Genomic DNA, 21,782 nt, shown 5'->3' with positions numbered 1-21,782 from the left:
CCCAATACCAACCTGTGCCAATCAAGCCGTGCCAACCAACTGTGCGTTCCAACTGTCGTAGAACTGCCAAGGGCACCTGGATAGCAGCCCTCAGAGGCAGCTCCTCACTACTTCCTTCTGGGACGGACTTGAGACGGCTTAATCAAATGGGCTGGTTCCATCCCGAGTCCGCCTGCGCGCTTCCCCGATGTTTGCTTCAGCCATGGACCAACACTTGATTCCTTCCTACTGGGAGAGCAGCTTGCCTGCTCTGTCTGCATCCTGCTGCGTTTCCGGAGTTCTTATTGGACTGCAGAGGCCTACCAATGTGATCTGCTACACAGGAAGAGGCAAGGCATAGCTCACCAGCGATCACAGACGGAAATGTGCGCCACGCCCCTCAGGTATTTATTGAGCTATCATCCTGATGGCTCATTTTATGTTTGAGGGGCTATGAGACTATCGTTGGGACAATTTCTTGTTAACTTAGTCTGGCCTGGCCCCACCCTTTCTATCCAGTTGGCTGAGCTCTGTTGGGCATGCTTCACAGTTCAAATTCATCTCCTTTTTTTCCCTTTCTTTCTTTCTTTCTTTTTTATAATTCAGATTACATCCAGATTGTTATCCTCTCACTTTTATTTTCCTGTTCCCACTCTCCCTTCCTCGTCTCCTTTCTTGGGCCCAGGATGCCACACTGTAACTCATGCTATCCTGAAGCTCATTAGGTAACGAGCTTGGCTTTGAACTCATGGCAATTCTCCTGCCTCAGCTTCTCATACGTGTGCATCACCAATCACATCCAGCTTTCTACATCCGTTCTCTCACCAGCTCCAACTCTTCTTCCTTTAAAAAGTGTTAGTCTTAGCTGGGTGTGGTAGCGCACATCTTTAATCCCAGCACTCAGGAGGCAGAGGCTGGCAGATCACTGTGAGTTCAAAGCCAGCCTGGTCTACAAAGTGAGTCCAGGACAACCAGGGATACACACAAAGAAACCCTGTCTTGAAAAAAACAAAACAAAACAACAAAAGTGTTAGTCTTGGCTTGGAGAGATGGCTCAGAGGTTAAGAGCACTGTCAGCGCTTCCAGAGGTCCTGAGTTCAATTCCCAGCAACCACATGGTGGCTCACAACCATCTACACTGCCCTCTTTTCAGGTGTGGGTGTACATGTAGATAGAACACTCACACACATAAAATAAATAAAATATTTTTTAAAAAGTGTTAGCCTGGGCTGGGCAATATTGACTCATGCCTTTAATCCCAGCACTTGAGAAGCAGGTGGAGCTCTGTGAGGTCATGGCCAGCCTGGTCTACAGAGTGAGGGTTTTGTTGTTGTTGTTTGGTTGGTTTTTGTTTGTTTTTCCAAGACAGGGTTTCTCTGTATAGCCTTGGCTCTCCTGGACTCAATTTGTAGACCAGGCTGGCCTTGAACTCACAGTGATCTGCCTGCTTCTGCCTCCCGAGTGCTGGGATTAAAGGCGTGCGCCACCGTTGCCATGCAACCCCCCCACCATACAACCCCCCCCACCCCCTACAAATGGGAAGGCAAGACAGGCAAGGCTGGCAAGCTATAAATTATCAACAGCTACCTAGAAGGAAAAAAAAAATGGAGGCACAAAAGGAAAGATCTGTGATGTTTAGGCTGGTATACAGATAGAGGAAGGACTTCTGTTCTGCCCAGCATCCCAAAGAAGAGAAGGAAAAAGGAAAAGTCGTGCCCATCTGACTCTGGTCTCAGAAAGGTTGGCCCATAGGGACTGTGCTGGGCTTAGGAATTCTGGGAAGGAGAACGGTACCTTATTAAAGGAGAATTGGCCGAGTGGTGGTGGTGGTGGTGGTGGTGGTGGTGGTGGTGGTGGTGGCAGCGGCGGTGGCCACGCACGCCTTTAGTCCCAGCACTTGGGAAGCAGAGGCAGGCGGATCACATGAGTTCGAGGCCAGCCTGGTCTACAAAGGGAGTCCAGGACAGCCAAGGCTACACAGAGAAATCCTGTCTAGAAAAGCCAAAAGGAAAACAAAAAGAAAGAAAAAGAAAAAGAAAAGAATTACTCCACCTGTTCATTAGTATAACTCAATGTGATCCTGCCTTCCTAGGTCAGTCCCTCAGCCAGGTGACTGACTTGCCCAGCTAAAATGTTAGGCCAGATCTAGTCTCTAGGCCAGACCGGAAGGAGGCCTTCATTGCTTGTTCTAACGTTATTTTTCTTTCAGGTGATGCTTATGCATGACACTCCAGATCACAAGGTACCTTGAGCATTTGATCCACCAATGTCTGGGGAAATAGAATAGCTATTCATTAGACCATTTGGACAACTATAAGTATGAATTAGACTTTTTTTTTTTTTAGGCTTCCACAGTGTTCTTTACGTTCAGAATGGCTCTGGTTATGCTTGTTGTTTTTGAAACACCATGACAAGAGCAAGTTGGGGAGCAAAGGGTTTATTTGCTTCTATTTCCACATCATGTTCATCAGTGAAGGAAGACAGGACAGGAACTGAAACAGGGCAGGAACCTGGAGGCAGGAGCTGATGCAGAGGCTGTGGAAGGCTGTTGTTTATTCTCTTGTTTTCTTATAGAACCCAAATCTACCAACCAATGGACGGCAACACCCACGATGGGCTGGATCTTTCTCTCGTCAATCACTAATTAAGAATGTGCCCTTCAACCGGGCGTGGTGATGCATGCCTTGAATCCCAGCACGCAGGAGGCAGAGGCAGGCAGATCAATGTGGTCTACAAAGTGAGTCCAGGACAGCTCAGGCTACACAGAGAAACACTGTCTCAAAAAAAACAAAAAACAAGAATGTGCCCTTCAGGCTTACTTACAGATTTAACTTAAGCAGATGTTTTCTTAATTGAGGTTCTTTCCCCTTTGATGACTTCAGCTTAGATTTGTGTGTTGGGGGGGGGGGATGTAAAGACATCTAACAGATTGTGAGATACTGCAGAGAATCAATTATTTGGGCTCCTGGTTTCAAACATTTGAGGCTCGGGTCCCTTGTCAGGTGGGAGTGTGAGTTGAAGAAATGCCTTACTTCCTGGAGGCTGGCCAGCAAGGAGAAAGGAAAGGGCCACATCTAGAAGTTCCACCACTTCCTGAGAGTTTCATGGCTGAAGTTTAAGGCTTACACTCACAGGCCTTGGGAGATCTATAGAGTTTAGGTTTAGCCTAATACTGCAGTTTAAAAAAAAAATCAAATTAGTCCTGCTCAAATTATGGCACCAGCCAAGGACAGTACGTGCAGTAAACTTCGAACCCCTACCCAGATCTAGCCAATGGACAGGACATTCCCCACAGTTGAGTGGAGAGTGGGGCCTGACTTTCACACGAACTCTGGTGCCCCATATTTGACCATGTCCCTGGATGGGGAGGCCTGGTGGCACTCAGAGAAAGGATAATAGGTCACCAAGAAGAGACTTGATACCCTATGAGCATATACAGGGAGGAGGTCCCCCTCAGTCACAGTCATAGGGGAGGGGAGTAAGGGGAAAATGGGAGGGAGGGAGGAATGGGAAGATACAAGGGATGGGATAACAATTGAGATGCAATATGAATAAATTAATAAAATATATTTTAAAAAATATATAATATATAAAAATGGTGGCACATGCCTTTAATCCCAGCACTTGGGAGGCAGAGGCAGGTGGATCACTGTGAGTTCAAGGCCAGCCCAGTCCACAAAGCCAGTCCAGTGACTGGTAGGAGCCTTTTCTGTTTCTACATACTTGAGGGAGGGAGGAGCCTGTTGAATCTGGTGGATTTCAGGGACTTCCTGAAGTTGAGTTCTTTACTTTCTGTCTTAATGAGGGCTCCTACAGACAAAATGTTTCAATCTCCAAAGAAACTGCTACACAACATGCTTACTTGTTGGGTTGGTTTGTTTTTCAAGACAGTATGGCTATGTAGAACAGGCTTGCTTCCCGCACACACAGAGAGAGATCTTGCTTATTTTGCCACCTGAGAGTGCTGGGATTAAAGGCCCACACTACCATGTCTGGCTTGAATTTGGTGCAGTTTTCCTTCCCCCCTCCCCTTGCATTTTAAATTTCCATTCTGAGCTAGAGAGATGACTTGGCAGATAAGATCACCTAACCGCTCTTCTAGAGCTCCTGAAGTCAGCATATGGCAGGCAACTGACAGTACCTCTAACTCCAGATCCAGATCCAGGGAGAGTCACTGTCCTGGCTTTTGTAAGCACCCTAACTTAACAGGTTTTATCCATAAGGGGAAAATCTATTAGAGTCAGAAATATTTTCATTTGTTTAAAAAAAAAATCAGTTTCTTTTTTTTTTTAAAGATTTATTTATTTATTATGTATACAGTATTCTGCCTGCATGTCTGCCTGCAGGCCAGAAGAGGGCACCAGATCACATTATAGATGGTTGTGAGCCACCATGTGGTTTCTGGGAATTGAACTCAGGAACTCTGGAAGAGCAGACTATGCTCTTAACCACTGAGCCATCTCTCCAGCCCCTAAAAATCAGTTTCTTATAGTCAGCTTATTTACAATTCACTATTCATGGGAGACATGTAATAATGTATAAGAAGACTAGACTTTCACCAAGAGAAATGAGTTTTTAATGGATACCAAAGCAAAATAAAATTAAAACTATTTCCTGGGCTGGAGAGATGGTTCAGTGATTAAGAGTGCCGCCTGCTTTCCAGAGGTCCTGAGTTCAATTCCCAGCAACCACATGGTGGCTCACAACCATCTATAATGTGACCCGATGCCCTGTTCTGCAGATAAAGCACTCATATACAATAAAATAAATAAATTAAAAAAAAAAAACTATTTCCTACCAATCAGCTGTATGACATTCCTACAACTGGGATTTGCCTTTTGTGACACTATGCCGAGTGTGGTGTACTGTGTGTAACTTTATGCATATGTAATAGAGAATGACGCCTCAGGTGCGACAGTGTCACAGGCTTGGAAGGGCCACAGCATGCAACCACTAGGCTCTGCTTTAAAGGCTCATGGTTCCTGTGGAGGGCTAGAGTGTGGAGTGTGCCCCCAAAGCAGGGCCTGCACATGCATGAGGCATAGGAAGGCAGAGAGCAGACTTGGAAAGTGCCCCCTGGGCTAGGAGAAAAGTTTCTAACAAGCAGATGCTGAGCTTGACATCATGATGTAAACCACTGAGGCAAAACTCAGGCTTCCTAACTGCGCCTTGGGCCTGGTCTCCCAGAGGAGTCTCCCTGTGCTGCAAACTGACGCAAGCTACGCTGCCTTCAGGGCCTGCCTCCTCACTGTGGCTGAGAAAACTTTTAATTGCTTTATTATCTTACTCTCAACTCTCCTTTCCAACAGCAAGTGAAAATTATAGTCCTTTAAAAGTTTGTGCCCCGTGGCTCCCCACCTGCCTCCAATTAGAACGAAAAACTTTGTGTGACAAATATGTTTGGACTGTTCCAGAGCTCTGAGGGAGGCACTGCCTTCGGCAAGCAGAGGCCTTTGTAGAGCTCTGAGCGGGAGTTCAGCCTCTGTCCCAGCTGCGGCCCTAAGTTTCAGGTTGGTGCCTGGAGGCCCTTGTTAAGCCAGGTCAGGAGGTCACAAAGTACAAAGAAAGCTAGAAACTTTCCCAAGGCAAGGACTCCTTCAGAAAGTTCAGTCAGGCTCGCCGTCAGAGGACATTAAAAAGAAACTAGGCACATGCTGTTCAGACTGTTGACTGTAATTGGTTAGTGACTTGCTCCGAATAGAAAATTGTTAATATACCATCCAGTGCAAACATTCTGCAAGCACATATGTGGGAACATGTCAGTTGTCTTTTTCTGAACAAGAACACACTATGTCATGAGAAATACACGTAAGGAGAATCTTAGTGACCAAAACCACCCATTTGCTACCTATAACAAACCCGGCAAAACCATGTCCTGAGAGCCTCCTGCTTAGATGTGGGCCACCAGAGCAGTGTACACGTGCCAGGAATAGGGCTGAAGTGCTCTTGCCTGCAAATGCTGCCCTCGGGTATGTGGGTGACAACTTCCAGGACACAGGCATTCACGGTGGCCGGAAAATTAAATCTGCACTTTGAGAAAAGGACATTTCTTTTCTTTTCTTTCTTTCTTTTCTTTTTTTTTTGAAAAGGACATTTCTGTGGGAAAAAGTCAAGCTCTGAGAAAAACAGGACAGTGATCCCCTGTAATTAAAATATGAGGGCAAGGCCAACATAGTGGTGCACACCTTTAATCTCAGCACAGAGATGGAGGCAGGTGGATCTCTGGTGAGTTCCAGGCCAGCCAAGGCTATGTAGTAAGACCCCATTCAAAACAACAACGAAGGAAGTCAAGACACTACACAGTGACTGGTGTGTGTGTGTGTGTGTGTGTCCTTGGGAGGGGGTCCTCAAAATTAATGATAAGTGGGTAAGAGATGGGACTGGCAGAAGAGCAAAGATGGGTTCTTTGGTTTGGGCAGGAGGATGATTCCGTTCTGTGGGGAGCACGGAGCTCACATGCATCATGTTCAGATTATGGTTTCTAGAGGGAGAAACAGCAGAAGCCAGGACAGGGGGTGTTTTATCACATCTGAGTCCATAATTCCAAAGTGTCACTTACCTTTGTCTTTAGAAGGAAAATGTAAAGTCTTGGACTGTCGCACAGTGTGGAGGTCTTGGACTGTCGCACAGTGTGGAGGTCTTGGACTGTTGCACAGTGTGGAGGTCCTCAGCAGAGTTCCTTGTGTCAAGATTACCAGTTTAATTCTTAGAGCTAGAAACCACGTGACACCCATGGGGTTGCTTGGGGCCACCCAGTCAAATCCCTTCCATCAAGGACCCAACTGCTATTCAGGTTTTTTCCTCCCGGTTTTAAGGAGGACGCAGTCCCCCAGTTCACTATCTTTGGGGGTCCTGTCCTTGGGGCTGGGGGTGACTTTGTGTTTACTAATTCCTGTGGGGTCCATTTACTATAAATGGGATCATTTGATTGGCATTGGAGTCTGAGATCAGATCCATCACAAGGAAGGGCCAGCCGTATAGTCACTCCCGGGGTCTGAGCTTGGTACTAGATTTAGGAGCTGTTCTAGTTTTCACAGGGCAATGGGCAATGGGTTATCCATCTTTCAGAGGCTTCCTGGGAAGAGGTTGTTACAACATGTTCAATAGTGCTTTCAACTTTGTGGTGAGGATCGCGACCTCCAGGGCAGATATTTGATTTCCAGGCCACAGGAATAGACTGTCACCTGGAGTATAAACTATGGCCCACTTTTGCTCTGTAATGAACAGGGGAGGCCCCAGAATAGTTTCTTTTTGAGGGTCTTTGACACTTCAGTATCCTTCTCAGTCCTAGTAGAGAGAGATTCCAGCCAGCCAGTGATGGTGTCCACAAACACCCACAGACCCAGAGCAGTGTGAGGACTGGCAGAGGACACGGGTGGCTGGAGTTGTTACAGACAGGGCTGATGCACAGCGCTTGCCATGGTGGCTAGTCTTCTTCCTAGGAACAATTCAGCTGCCATCTCTGATGTGGTGTCTCCCCACGTGGACCTGGTAGTACATAGCTTTATCTTCCACTGCAGAGTCTGTGAGTTAGGGCGACAAGGGCATTTGGGAAGAAGACAGTGGCGGCCTTCGCAAAGTTTTGTGAACTTGATTGATGCCGCTGAATCGGGTGGTGATAAATGGTCTGAGTGGAAAGTGGTTACACCATGTATATTTATTTTACCACAATTTAAAATAAAACTTATGAACAGAGAGGAAGAAGAGAATTAAAGTAACACAAATAGGTACCTGGAATACAAATAGATGCCCGGAAAGTGTTTGAGGAGTTGGGTTTTCTTTTTTAATTGTTAACTTATGCTTTGTATAAAATGTGAGTGACAAGCCAGGCATGGTGGCACACACCTTTAATCCCAGCACTCCGGAGGCAGAGGCAGGAGGATCTCTGTGAGTGCAAGGCCAGCTTGGTCTACAAAGCGAGTCCAGGACAGCCAAGGCTAACACAAAGAAACTCTGTCTCAAAAAAACAAAAAACAAAAAATGTAACAGTGACATAAAATAGTGTTTTCTGTGTTGCTGTGACATTAGAACCTTTGCAGACTCTCTAAAAACGAGTGACTCCAGAAAAGCACCGGAGATTATAAAAACAAAAAGAAAAAACAACAAACAAAGCCTCAGTGTTTGTTTATTTTTAGCCTGGTTATTGCTTTTCATCAAAGATTAGAGGTTTTTTATTTTGGTTTTTTTTGTTTATTTGTTTGTTGTTTTTTTTTTTGTTTTTCAAGACAGGGTTTCTCCGTGTAGCCTTGGCTGTCCTGCACCCGTTTTGTAGACCAGGCTGGCCTCGAAGTCACAGTGATCCACCTGCCTCTGCCTCCTGAGTGCTGGGATTATAGGTGTGCGCCACCACACCTGGCTAAGATTAGTTTTTATTATTTAATCTTTTAAAAGACTTGTTTTATGTGAATGAATGTTTTGCCTATAAGCATGTATATGCACCACCAGTGTGCCTAGCCTGAGGTCAGAAAATCCCCTGGACTTGGACTTAGAGATGGTTTTGAGCTACTATGTGGTTGATGGAAATGGATCCAGGTCTCCAACTACTGAGCTATCTCTCCAGCAGGCCTGACTCATCTTTATTAGGAGGTTGGACATTCAATCTGTGATATCCAAAGCATACTCAACAGAGGGCGTACTACAGCATCTGCCTGACTGTGGAATGTGACTTCTGTGAAAAGACGCACTATATGGTCCCAGGAAGAGTTGACAGAGCCCTAAGACCTCGAGGAGGTAACTTCTCTTCCCTCCCAGCGCGAGGACCCCAATAAATGGTTCTCACCAGAATTTAATTCCTGGTCTTCCTAAGTGAGCTGACATAGAATGAGAACAGAAAACAGTAGTGTCTTTCTGCCCAAATGGTGAGAAAGGTTACATTTAAAGAGGGTAATGTGTAGGGCTGGAGAGATGGCTCCGAGGTTAAGAGCACTGGCTGCTCTTCCAAAGGTCCTGAGTTCAATTCCCAGCAACCACATGGTGGCTCACAATTATCTATAATGAGACCTGGTGCCCACTTCTAGTGTGTATACACTGTATACATCATAAATAAATTTGTTTAAAAAAAGGATGACATGTGGTACACTGTTTGCTGAGCATGTGTGGGCTGTGGGACTTGCCCCTGTCCTAAACCACAGGTTCATACTTTCCCATCCGCCTCCCTTTGCCTTTCCCAGTGGCCTCTACATGTTTAGTTGCTAGCATCACATATAAGCACAAGCCGCAGAGGTCGTGATGTAAAAGTCAAACAGCCTGAGAGGTGACAACCCTAGAGCACTGGGCCCTTTGCCGTGGACAAAGGATGCTCGCTCCTGGGCCTGACAGAGGAAGTCAGCGTCGGGAGAGCTGGTGCTTCCTGTTGCTCTTGTACAGAATTATAGTATCTCAGAGCACCATTGCTTGCATCTCATTCATCTAGAATGGCAGTGAAATAATATGGAAGGAAGGCAAGAAGGACCAATGGGAGGGCTCCAGACAGGTGATAAAACATGTAGTGGGAAAGTGTGAACCTGTGGGTTAGGACAGGGGCAAGTATGAGTGGCGAGGGGAATGGATGGAAAAATTCAGGAGAGTTCCCGAAGGTCAGCCCGACATTGATCGTGGGAAGGATGGAACATGGAGAGAAGGCAGGCAGAACTGAGGAAGACTTATAGCTTTTGTTGTTTTCTTTTCTTTTCTTTTCTTTTCTTTTTTTTTTTTTTTTTTTTTTTTTTTTTGGTTTTTCGAGACAGGGTCTCTCTGTGTAGCCTTGGCTGTCCTAGACTCACTTTGTAGACCAGGCTGGCTTCGAACTCACAGCGATCCACCTGCCTCTGCCTCCCAAGTGCTGGGATTAAAGGCGTGTGCCACCACGCCCCGCTCTACCTTTTTTTTCTTATCTCAAGAAGGAAATCCACTAAGGAGACAAAAGTCTCCATGAAAGCTACCCTCTAATATTTCAGTCCGTAGTGCCCTGGATAAAGAAGACATCGCGTGTGCTGTTGACACGTGGGCTGTATGCATGTCACTTTGCATTATAACAAGTTACCAGGAACCACCAACCCGAGAGCAAGACAAACTGGTGACCTCACAGGTCTAGGACAGAGGCTGACAGGGGCCTGCAGAGAGAGTGTCCCTTACTTGCAAAATGGAGGCTCTCGGGTCAACTCCCTCCCCCTTCTAGAGCCACGCCCTCACTGGCTCCCACTCCTCGGTTCTCAAAGCATCTCCTGCCCCCCACCCCCACCCCCTCCACTTCTTCCATTTCTCTACTTTTAAAGTCCCTGTGACTCGCTGGCCCATGCCAGTGATCCAGAAAGCCCCTACTTGGAGGTCATCTGACTGACCACAGTTCCATCTGCAGCTGTCTTCCCCTTCGTCCTGTGATGTAACATATTCCCAGACCCTGTTGGGTTTAGATGTGAATCTCTTTGGAGGAGCAGCGTTCTGCACACCCCAGAGAGAACTTCATGTGCTACAATTGGCGCTAGCTATGCACCAACTAGCTATGAAACGGTAACTGGGGAGGGACCGTGACACAGACATAAGTAATGTAAGCCAGGGAAAAAGCTGCCCACTCAAGTCCTGTCAATCTGTTGCTTCTCTCTGTTGCAGGATATCTGATCCCGTTGTGAACCCTGAGGGTACGAGCTGTAAAGACCTGTCTCTTGATTGGCGTGATTCAGCCTAACACACATCTTTAACCCAAGAGCTTTCTGTTCATTGTAAACAGGTGATTGTGGTGTGGTTGAGGCATAGCACACACCTTTAATCCAAGAGCTTTCTGTTCACAGGACTTAATAATGGTAACCCTAGGTCAAGAGGTGGAGCAAGAAACCAGCTGACAGGGATTAAAGAGTAGGAGAGACTTTGAGTTGAAGGGTACTGAAGACAGCTTGGACAAGAAGAAAGGGCTTTTGAGCTTTGAGCTAGCAAGCTCTTTTGGCTTTTCTTCCTGGGCTGTCAGCTGAACCAGTGAGCTTTTTGGTTTTTCCTCTGAGACGTGACCTGTGTAGGAAAGTCAACTGGGTGCTTTCTCTGCCTCTCTGAACTTAGCAGGTTGTCACCCCAGGATCTGTGTCCTGAGTCTTTATTGGGATGTTCATTCTTTAAAAACAGTATCTCGCTGGTGTGGTGGCACACGCCTTTAATCCCAGCACTAAGGGAGCAGAGGCCAGCCTGGTCTACAAAATGAGTCTAGGACAGCCAAGGCTACACAGAGAAACCCAGTCTCAAATAAATAAACAAACAAACAAACAAACTAACTAATAAATAAATAAATTAGAAAACAACAATATCTCTCCTTGTACTGTGGAGAAACAAAACAGTTCTGTCTCCAGGGTGCTCATGTGGGTGGACCTGTCAGCATCCTTACCTGGAAGCAAATCCCAAACTCTCCTCAGCCTTATGTGGACAGACAGATCCTGGGCCTCCATGTTTGAGAAGGAGCTGGGGAGACTTCATTCTTAACATAGGCCTAGAGGGTCAGGATCCCCCCACAGGTGGAGAGTGAGCCAGAGAGGAACAGTAGGGTGTATTATTATACTTTTTCCAGATAAATCAAAGCAAGCCGGGTAGTGGTGGTACACACCTTTAATCCCAGCACTCAGGAGGCAGAGGCAGGCAGATCTTTGTGAGTTCGAGGCCAGCCTGGTCTACAAAATGAGTCTAGGACAGCCAAGGCTACACAGAGAAACCCTGTCTCGAAAAAAAAAATCAAAGCAAGATTGAGAAACTTGTCTGCCATTGTCTGGTTAGTAAAATGAACTTTAATCTATTCCAGCTCTAATTTTCTTTTTGTAGTTTATTTTTTATTTTATTTTATTTATTTTTATTTTTTGAGACAGGGTCTCTCTATGATAGCCTTACCTGTCCAGGACTCGCTTTGTAGACCAGGCTGGCCTCGAACTCACAAAGATCCGCCTGCCTCCGCCCCCCAAGTGCTAGGATTAAAGGTGTGTGCCACTATGCCTGGCTTCTCTCTAACTCTTAGTGTTTAGTTGTAAACACTTCAGTTTATTGCTTCAAGGTCTTTATTATTTTTACATTATTTGTGTGTGCAGTGGGGTGTGCACATGCCACCTTGCACATGTGGAAAAGGAAGTCAGAGGACAACTTTCAGGAGTCGGTCCTTCCAGCATGTGAGTCTTGGGGGACTAACGCAGGCCATGAGGCTTGGCTGAAGGCACTTTTACCTCCTGAACCACCTCACCGGCCTGCAACGTCTACTGTTACTGCCTTTATATTCGACTGCAGAGAATGAAAGCTCAGCAGCAAGTTTTAGCGGTTTCCGTTTCACAGCAGCACGGCATGTTTTCAGACAACCCCGCGAAGCATGGTAGGTGTGGGTTTAGAGTGTGGCAGAGGCTGCAGAGAAGTTAGGGGCAGAGTGGAAAGGGTAGCGCGTGGGGCTTAGATGTTGACCATGAGGAAGGTGGAAGCCATCTGAGATAAAATGTACTTTAGGCTTGGATGGAAGGAGGGACAGTCACAGATACTGAAGACAAGGCATATTGTGAGCACCATAGGATGATTTTAATGTAAGGTCATTGTAGGCATGATCTTGTGACCTTAAATCCTTCACTTGTCCAGTCCACACTCCAACATTTCCTCTCTCCTGAAATGGAAAAGAAAAAAAAAAAGATATTCCTGGGGAGTTCTTGGGAGGTTGAAACTCATCCCATAGACCCTCCCCAATGTAAGGAAGAATGTATTATAAAGTGAAGATAGCCATTCAGTTCTGAAAATAATGGGATGGAGATGGATGTGTCTTCTCCCTTGGTGAGAGGGAGAAGCCCTTAATTAAGCATCTTTAATCCCAGCACTTGGGAGGCAGAGGCAGGCAGATCGCCGTGAGTTCGAGGCCAGCCTGATCTTCAAAGAGAGTTCCAGGACGGTCAAGGCTACACAGAGAAACCCTGTCTGGGGGTTGTGGGGCTATGTTAAAAAAAAAAAAAGCGCTGCGCTAAGGGAATCAGCACCTTGGATAGCAACAGCGCGGCTACTGTTGGCGGGCTGCGGAGTTGGCCTTGCAGAGATAAAATGGGATGGCTTATATGGTCACTGTGGGTGTTGTATGCCAGACAGCACAAATCCAGCACCAGTGATGACTCACAAACACTGCATCCCGGGAGCTTGCAGGCAGCTCCTCAACAGCCCAAGAATGTTTTCTTGGGAACTAAATGTCCTCTCAGCTCGGCTGATCAGCGTTGCTTACATACACCTCTTATAAACTGGGGAGGGGCATTTGAGAATCTTTAAAACGTCTGCTTTCTCAGACATGTGATCTTTTGTTTACCTCCTCAGTCCCACAAGCTCCCTTACCCCAATGTTTCTGTTACAGGAACTGCTATACAACGGGGAGCCACCTGGCAGGACAGTTATACCTTTCAGTCCTCTGAACGCCATTAAAGGAACTGGGTCCTTCCCTTGGACGAGATCCAGTATTCAGCTAACCAAGACTCATCTTGCCAAGCCCCACTCAAGGCTCTGAAATTGACTTGAGCTGACAGCTGTGCCTGATAGACCTCAGGATCTCAGAGTCCAGGGCCCAAGGCAGACCAACATATGGAAAAATAAAGACAAGACGTTGTAGAGGCAAGCTGAGAAGGTTCCGGGTGCATTTTCTAGGTTATGCCAGCAGGTGGCAGCAGAGATCAACAATAAGCGAGCATAGCAGCTAGCTGGGTACCAAGTTAGGCCGAAGGGCTTGTGTCCATCACCACAAGGAGAGTCCTAAACATTGGGGTGCAAACTTAGAGAAGGATGCCCCCAAACATGGCATCCACACAAATGATTACTTTGTTTGCTTTTTCTTGGTAGGAGATTGCGGAATGTGAAGAGTGTGAGTTCACCCCAACAGATGGAAGGACTAAGATGAGTTTATTACAGAGGCCTGGATCTGGCCACCTTCGCCTCCGTGAGGGCAGCAGGGCCTTCCCAGATGGTTGCTTGGAGGGATGACGTCCGTGGGGCCCTCCTTCTTGCCAGTGGCAAAGGGCTTTCCCACCTCAGTCTTGCCAGTTTGTGATAATCACATCTTCAGGGGCTTGTCCCATCTCTCTCGTGTTCTTAACATTCTGCGTCACTACCCAGAAAAGAAAGAAAGGTGACAGCAGGAGGACAAGGCAAATCAAGGGGCACACTACTGGGAGATGGCAGCCCCAGCCCATGCCTCAGGAGGCTTGAGATTTATGGATGAAATGAACCATGCACAAATGCAGGGCACTGAGATTCTAAGGAATTGATGGCCGGGGTGAATACAGATTTGATAACGGAAGGGGTACAAGAAGAAGAGAGAAACTTGGGGTGCACAGTTCTCACTGGCTTTTTAGGACCATCCTGTTCAGAGACTCTACACAGCTCAGGGGCAGGAGCCTGCACAACCCTGTCTCAAAGAGTGACGGAACAGGGTGCCCCTGAAAGCTGGGTAGCGTCAACAATTCCTGGCTGGATTCTGCCAGGGACTTGGAAGGGCTTAGAACCTTGGGGTCATGGGAGTGAAGGTTAGGTACCATGTTTTCTTCATCATGTTTTAACTACTGGTTTACAGTGTTGGAGAGCGAACCCAGCGCCTCCCTCAGGCATACTTAGGGAAACACTGTTACAGAGTTACCGCCACAAGCAGCCATGTTGAGAGTCTCATGGTGCCTGGGCTAGACTTGAACTCCTGTGACCAAGTAATCCTCGTACTTCATTCTCCCAAGTCACATGCTGCCACCATATGCATGCCCAAGGAACCCACTCCTGTGTCAGGTTAGGAGGCACAAGCATTGGTCTTCTGTGGCTGGGTCTTAGGTATTTTGGGGAATGGGATGAAACATATAAAGCAACCCCCACCCTTTTTTTTTTAAAGATTCATTAATTTAGCATACTGTTCTGCCTGCACACCAGAAGAGGGCACCAGATCTCATTTCAGATGGTTGTGAGGCACCATATGGTTGCTGGGAATTGAACTCAGGACTTCAGGAACAGCAGGCAGTGCTCTTAACCTCTGAGCCATCTCTCCAGCCCCACATAAAGCCTTTTCTCTGTGATAGATCTGGAAAGGAGTATTCAAGTTTCCCCTCACCTCCCTCAGATTGTACCACACCCTCTTGAACTCTGCCAGAAACCATGTCCTTGCTGTCCAGGATGTCCTAACTTAGCTGATGAAGACGTCAATAGTGTCTTTGCACTGGCCATGCTCACGCAGCCAGGCCCGTCCGGCTTCAAGTTTCCGTCTGAAGAGCATCACTGTAGGAGTTCTTTCCTGGAAATAGAGTCAGAGCTGGATTGACCCAAGCCAGCCAGATCTTTAGGTCAGGCTCCAGGGTGCTCATGCTGTCTTCTGTGTCAGGCCAGGTCTGAGTGGTACACAAGGACATCAGCCCTTTTCTTCTTTGCGCCCTTACAGCTACTTATCATGAGACCACATGGAGTACAGGGCCAGGCTGAGTTACTGAGTGGCTTACAGGGCAGTGTAATGTTACAGCTTTCAGCTGAGACATATTACCAGGTGCTCTTGGCTGTGGCCTGAGGCCTGCAGGGAGGGACTGTGGTAGAGAGAGTGGGGCTGTGTGGGAAGCTGAGGAGGGAGGGAAAGGTGGGGAAACCTTCAGAAAAGGAGGAAAGAGAACAGGCCCACGGGCCTCAGAGGGACCACCCTCAGTGTGGGCCTTGGTCTCCTGCAGATAAATCATTGTACCTGCTCACACTCTTGAGGTCCTTCCAGGCTCACACCCAAGATTCCCCGGGCTTATCCTTCCTCTGACCCAGAGCGAGTGCAGGGACAATGCTGAGGGCACAGCCTTGAGTCACAGCCGCCTTGGGTGGATAAAGTGTGTCTACACTTACCTTCTGTGTTAGATAGATACTTTCTCCGGGAAGCAATTCTGGGAAGGACTTATTCTGACCCCCATGGTAGTGGAGTGGTACACAGGGGCAGGAATGGCTCAACAGCTATGGGAACTGCTCCCTCGCATCTCAGCCAAGCTTGATGCACAGACAGGGAACTGCTGCCACGCCCCTTTTTCCTTTCTCCCTTTTTATTCAGTCGGGGACACCCAGCCCATGGGATAGGGTTTGCACATTCAGGCAAGTCTCTACTCAGTTAACCCCTTCTGACCCTCAAGAGGTACTTAATGCCCTAGATACTTTGCTTGTCTGGTTTTTTGTTTTGTTTTGTTTTGTTTTGTTTTTTGGTTTTTCGAGACAAGGTTTCTCTGTGTAGCCTTGACTGTCCTGGACTCACTTTGTAGTCCAGGCTGGCCTCGAACTCACAGCGATCCTCCTGCCTCTGCCTCCCGAGTGCTGGGATTAAAGGCGTGCGCCACCACGCCCGGCTTGTTTGTCTGTTTTTGAGATGGGGTTTCTCTGTGTAGCCTTGGCCATCCTGGCCTCGAACTCACAGAGATCCACCTGCCTCTGCCTCCTGAGTGCTGGGATTACAGGCCTGTGCCACCACAGCGCTCAGCTCCTAGATGCTTCTTACTCAAAACAATGCAAATCCCATCCCATCCATCCCATAGGACCCTAATAAAGCAAAGGTTGTCAAACTTATTTTCCAGGCTCTCAAACAGGAAATCAATAGCACATGGCAAGAAAGAGAGATGCTAAACTGGGCATGGTGGCGCACGCCTTTAGTCCCAGCACTTGGGAGGCAGAGGAAGGCGGATTACTGTGAGCTCAAGGCCAACTTGTTCTACAAAATGAGTCTAGGTCAGCCAAGGCTACACAGAGAAACCCTGTCTTGAAAAAATAAAATAAAATAAAAAACAAAAACAAAAACAGAGAGAGAGAGAGAGAGAGATGGGGGGGGGCAGCTCAGGCTCTGACCCCAGATATGTCTTCTTTTCCATTTCCTTCAGGTTCCTAGATGGACTTGTAAGTTATGACCTAATGGTATCTGATTTAGACCCAGACACTGACAGGGCAATCCCAGAGTGCCCCTGCTTTGGTTCCACCTAGTGTCCTTTCTCCTTTCTTCTGGAAAGTCCCTCCCTCCTCTGTCCTTTCTCTGCAGATCCATATCCCGTCATTTCAACTGAACCAGAGTGCTCCACAGTTGCGTGTGGTGGCACGCGCCTCTACTGCCAACACTCGGGAGGTGGGGGAGGAGAAATGCATGGCTCTGAGGCCAGCCAGGGCTGTATGATGATATCTTGTCCCCGTGGCACTCTGCTCTCAGGGACAGGGGCTGCAGGGTGGCTTCATGTGGTCACAGCTGACCTGTGGGCTCCCTGGATTTTTTTTCGCTTGCAGAGAGTGTTCGCTTCCTGGTTATGAAGCTGGGAGAGTGTGAGCCTGTTGTGTCCCCCAGTCCTTCTTAAGAGAAAGGGAAGTCATTCCACAGAGACAAGGAGAGCAGAAGGGCAGAGAGGCCCCTCCCAGGAGGCTCCATCCTTACTGCCCTCCAGTAGGTTACACAAGACACAAACATCCTGTTTTTAGATGCTAGCAATGAATAAAGGCATTTGTCACAACTACCCGAGTTCAGTTCTCTTTATTTTATTTTATTTTTTAGTTTATTTTGGTTTTTCGAGACAGGGTTTCTCTGTGTAGCCTTGGCTGTCCTAGACTCGCTTTGTAGACCAGGCTGGCCTTGAAATCACAGCGATCCACCTGCCTCTGCTTCCCAAGCGCTGGGATTATAGGTGTGTGCCACCATGCCCAGCTTTTTTATTTTATTTCTAAAATTAATTTATTTTTATTTTAAGTGGGTTGGTGTTTTGCCTGCATGCATGTCTGTGTGAGGGTGTCAGATCTTGGCCTAACAGACAGTTGTGAGCTGCCATGTGGGTGCTGGGATTTGAACCCAGGTCCTCTGGAAGAACAGTCAGTGCTCTTAACTGCTGAGTCATCTCTCCAGCCCCCTAAGTTCAATTCTCAGAATCCATGTGTCCTAGTTTGGTTTCTACAGCTGTGATAAACAGTGTGACCAACAGCAAAGGCCGTAGGAAGGGTTTATTTCATTTTACAGTTCCCGCCACTGAGGGAAGTCAGGGCTGAAACCTGGAGGCAGGAACTAAAGCAGTGGCCACAGAGGAACGCTGCTTACAGACTTGTTTTCCCTGGCTTGCTTAGTGTGATTTCCTATACACCCCAGGACCACCTGCCCAGAGGTGGTACTGCCACAGTGGGCTGGACTCACAGGCGTGCCTACAGGCCAATCTGAGATGGGTGTTTTCTCAAATGGGGCCCCCTTCTTCCCAGATGACCCTAGCTTGTGTCAAGTTAAAAACTAACCAGAAAAACAAACAAACAAACAAAACAAACAAAAAAAAACTGACCAGCACACATATAAAATCCCAGAGAGAGTGGTACCTATCTGTAATCCCAGCACTCGGGTGGCAGGATGGGAGGTGGAGGCAAAGACAGAATCGCCTGGAAGTTTACAGGCTGCCAGCCTGGAGCACACGGCACACCAGAAACCAGAGAGATCCTGCCTCGACAAGGTAGAAGAGAGAATTGGCCCCCGAACGTTGTTTTCTGACCTTGACATGTGCACCTGCGCTTAGACGCACCAATAATAATGATGATGATGATGATGACGATGAGAATTTTAATTTGTAAGACTCCTGTCTTGGGCTAAACTGGCTGTTGTAGATTCTGTCCCTTGCTGCCCCAAGGCTTCTGAGTAGAACAGTTAAGCTTGTGGAGCTGGAAGAAATACCTCCGTGGGGGGCTGGAGAGATGGCTCAGCGGTTAAGAGCACTGCCTGCTCTTCCAGAGGTCATGAGTTCAATTCCCAGCAACCACATGGTGGCTCACAACCATCTATGATGTGATCTGATACTCTTCTGGCCTGCAAGTGTACATGCAGGCAGAGCTCTGTATACATAATAATAAATAAATAATTTAAAAAAAAAAAAAAAGAAATACCTCCGTGTACTGTGTACTGTGTCCGGAGACAGGTTCCAGCTGAGTGACCCTGTGGCTACCTTGTGTCTGCCTGCACAGCACCCTCGCCTCGCCCCTGGACCCCACCTCAGCCTGCCTGAGAGTCTCTCCAAACAAAGGGTTCCAACGTGGTTTGAATGTGACATGTGCGCGGCAGGTTCGTGTGTTTGCAGATCTGTGAGCTGATACAGGGGGCTGCCTGACCCCCAGGGAGCACTGGTCCCCCTCAGCTTCACTTCACTTGGCCTGGGACCCAAGTGCCTCTTCCCAAGGTGAGGCGGGCAGGAGGCCCTGTGCCCCACCCCCCACCCTTGCAGCTGGGCCTCTCTGATGCCGCTGAGAGTCCTCTGTCACGGGTAGCGATGAACTGGTGCGTTTCTCATTACACCTCACAGCCTCCTGAATTCAGCTTCTGGAGACTGCTGAGCTTTCTGCAAGGTCCAAATGTCTGTGTCCACAGTTCGTTCTCAGCCCTAATGCAGCCCAAGTAAACTGTCTGCCTCGTCACCTTCTAGAAGAGGGAAGGCCCTTCCAAGGCCAACGGTGAGAACGTTGAGGTCTGGGGATAACAACTGGCTTCAGCGTCCCTGAGGAGCTGTGAGAGAATGACGCACATGAGTGGCCGGGCTCCCCAAGATCCCTTCTGCTGGCTTTTTCTCAGGCACCCTTGGGTCTTGCAAACCAGGTGCTCCACATTTACCAGAGACTCATTGTGACACTCTCTTCCCCACAGCCTGTGACCTTGTTGGCCACTGAATTTACCATCCATAGATTTGGAGCTAAGCACACAGCTATTGGGGCAGACAGGAGCTTGGGGGAGCTGTGAGGGGAGGTGGGGTTCAAACAGGGACCTTTCAGCAAGCAATCCTTGAACCATGAGTTGTCACTTAGTTAAAAATGAACCCGAAAAGCAGCTGAGCTCTTAAGCTGGCCACAAAGCTAAAGGGCAAACTGAGGACAGTAAACACAATTAGCTGGTCCTTCCTGGCCCAAAGCTAACAAAAACTTAAAGGAAATTAAGTCAGCTGGCTTTCTGCTATCTCAGATGCCCCTCCTGAGTTGGGGCCAGCCTTACGAACTGGAAAGGTATACCCACAGACGTAGAAAGCATTTAATTATTTCTTCCTTAGTTAGCTCAAGGAAATGGGACACAGTTCTGCCCACATCAGGCCCGGAAGGATGGTTTTCACATCCTCCTCAGCAAATCTTCAACGGACAGACCGGAGGAAACTGGGTTCTCGTTCTTTCCCGGCTCAGCAGCTTTATTCTTTCTGGCTCTCCTCCTCCTCTTGCAGTGATTACACTGAAAACACTTTGATCCTTTCTTCTGGACTCTCTCTGGGTCTTTGTCTCAGGAGCTGCTAATGGGGGGCTTCTCTGATCTTAGGACAGAGTTTGATTGCCCAGATACCGTGGGTAAACCTGAGCCCAAGCTCAGCCTGATTCCCCTCCGCCCTGCTCAGCCTACACCCCAGCCCGCACATCCGCACCCTTGCATTGTGAACATCTGGCCTAAGAAAGTCAAATGTCTCAGACTTGAGTCCAGCCACAGTGTCTTGACCCTGAAGGGACAGATACTTGAAAGGGTCTTGCTGTCCGGATACTTGCAAATCGTGAGGCTTGCAATCATTCTGTCACCAGGGATGAACTGAAAAGTCGGGTACTGTTTTCCAAGAGGGAGAACAGGGTGAACATGCCAGACGGAGGCTGGAAGACGGGTTTGCTTTTCTCATTTGACCAAGTAACCACCAAGACGGACGGAGGAGTGACTCACACAACTCCGCGTCTTCTGTGCTGCCTAGTTCTGTTCTCATGTACTTGCCAAGATGAAACTGAGGTGTCCATACACAGGCAGGGAGCTCAGGTGGCTGGAAGGGCCTGTGGACCACTTACCCAGGCACACACTCTGGGGTGGAAGAGCCTGCGGCAGGAAGTAGGCATTGCAAGCATCTTAGAGGGCCGCCCTTTGGTCTTGGGGTTCTCCCTTCTCCAGGTCTGTGCCCTTTCACTGTTTTCCAGGCCTGAGCTGGCTGAGTTTTGTGACCCCCTGCCCCGCCCCCAGTTTCCCTTTATCCTTTCCTTGGGTACGTAGCTTTTCTGGTCTTCTGTGGTCATGTCACTATTCTCCCACCTGTAGTCCTTTACTTCTCCCGAGGGCACCCCATCACCTGCGTGCCTAGTTTCTCACTTCTCCACCCTCTAATTATTTTCAGATGTGAAAGAGGAATTTAAAAGACATGAAAAGGTGTGTAGCTAGAGGTGTAACTACTTGTTCATTTCTTCTTAAAAGATTTATTTATGTTTTATTTTATGTCTATGAGTGCTTGCCTGAATATGTGTAAGTGCCTCCAAACACCTGGTGCCTGTAAAAGAAGGCATTATATCTCCAAAAACTGGCGCTACAAATGGCTGTAGGCAACCATGTCATTATGTGGGTGTTTGGAGCTGATCCTAAGTCCTCTGTAAAAGCAACCAGTGCTCTTAACCACTGAGCCATCTCTCCAGCCCCATATTTGTTTAGGTGTTTGTTGTTTTGTTTGAGACAATCTCACTGTATTCCTCGCTGCCTAGGACTCTCTTCTCTTCTTCTTCTTCTTCTTCTTCTTCTTCTTCTTCTTCTTCTTCTTCTTCTTCTTCTTTTCTCTCTCTCTCTCTCTCTCTCTCTCTCTCTCTCTCTCTCTCTCTCTCACACACACACACACAGCAGGCTTTCTCTGTGTAGACTTGGCTATCCTGGACTCACTTTGTAGACCAGGCTGGCCTAGAAATCACAGAGATTCTTCTGCCTCTGCCTCCTTGAGTGCTGAGTACTGGGATTACAGGTAAGGTATGGGACACTTTGCCTGACTCTGCCTAGAACTCTCTATGAATACCAGCCTAGCCTAGAACTCATAGAGATTCACCTGTCATTGCCTCCCAAGTGCTGAGAATAAAGCCATGTGTCACCACAC

At 47.8% G+C, this 21,782-nt stretch overlaps 1 long non-coding RNA gene across 1 annotated transcript; it reads left to right on the top strand.

Moving 5' to 3' along the window:
- Window positions 1-17: 17 nt before the first annotated feature.
- LOC311588409 lies at window positions 18-17,388 on the top strand. Its single transcript, XR_014776190.1, has 5 exons — window positions 18-383; window positions 10,567-10,684; window positions 13,295-13,548; window positions 13,774-13,831; window positions 17,198-17,388. It is a non-coding gene; the product is annotated as an uncharacterized lncRNA (long non-coding RNA).
- Window positions 17,389-21,782: the final 4,394 nt, after the last annotated feature.

The sequence above is a fragment of the Acomys minous genome (genome assembly GCF_964271855.1).
Source record: "Acomys minous genome assembly, chromosome: 17".
NCBI lineage: Eukaryota > Metazoa > Chordata > Mammalia > Rodentia > Muridae > Acomys > Acomys minous.
The sequence above is the reverse complement of the archived record's forward strand: the minus strand, read 5'-3'. Positions and strand labels throughout refer to the sequence as shown.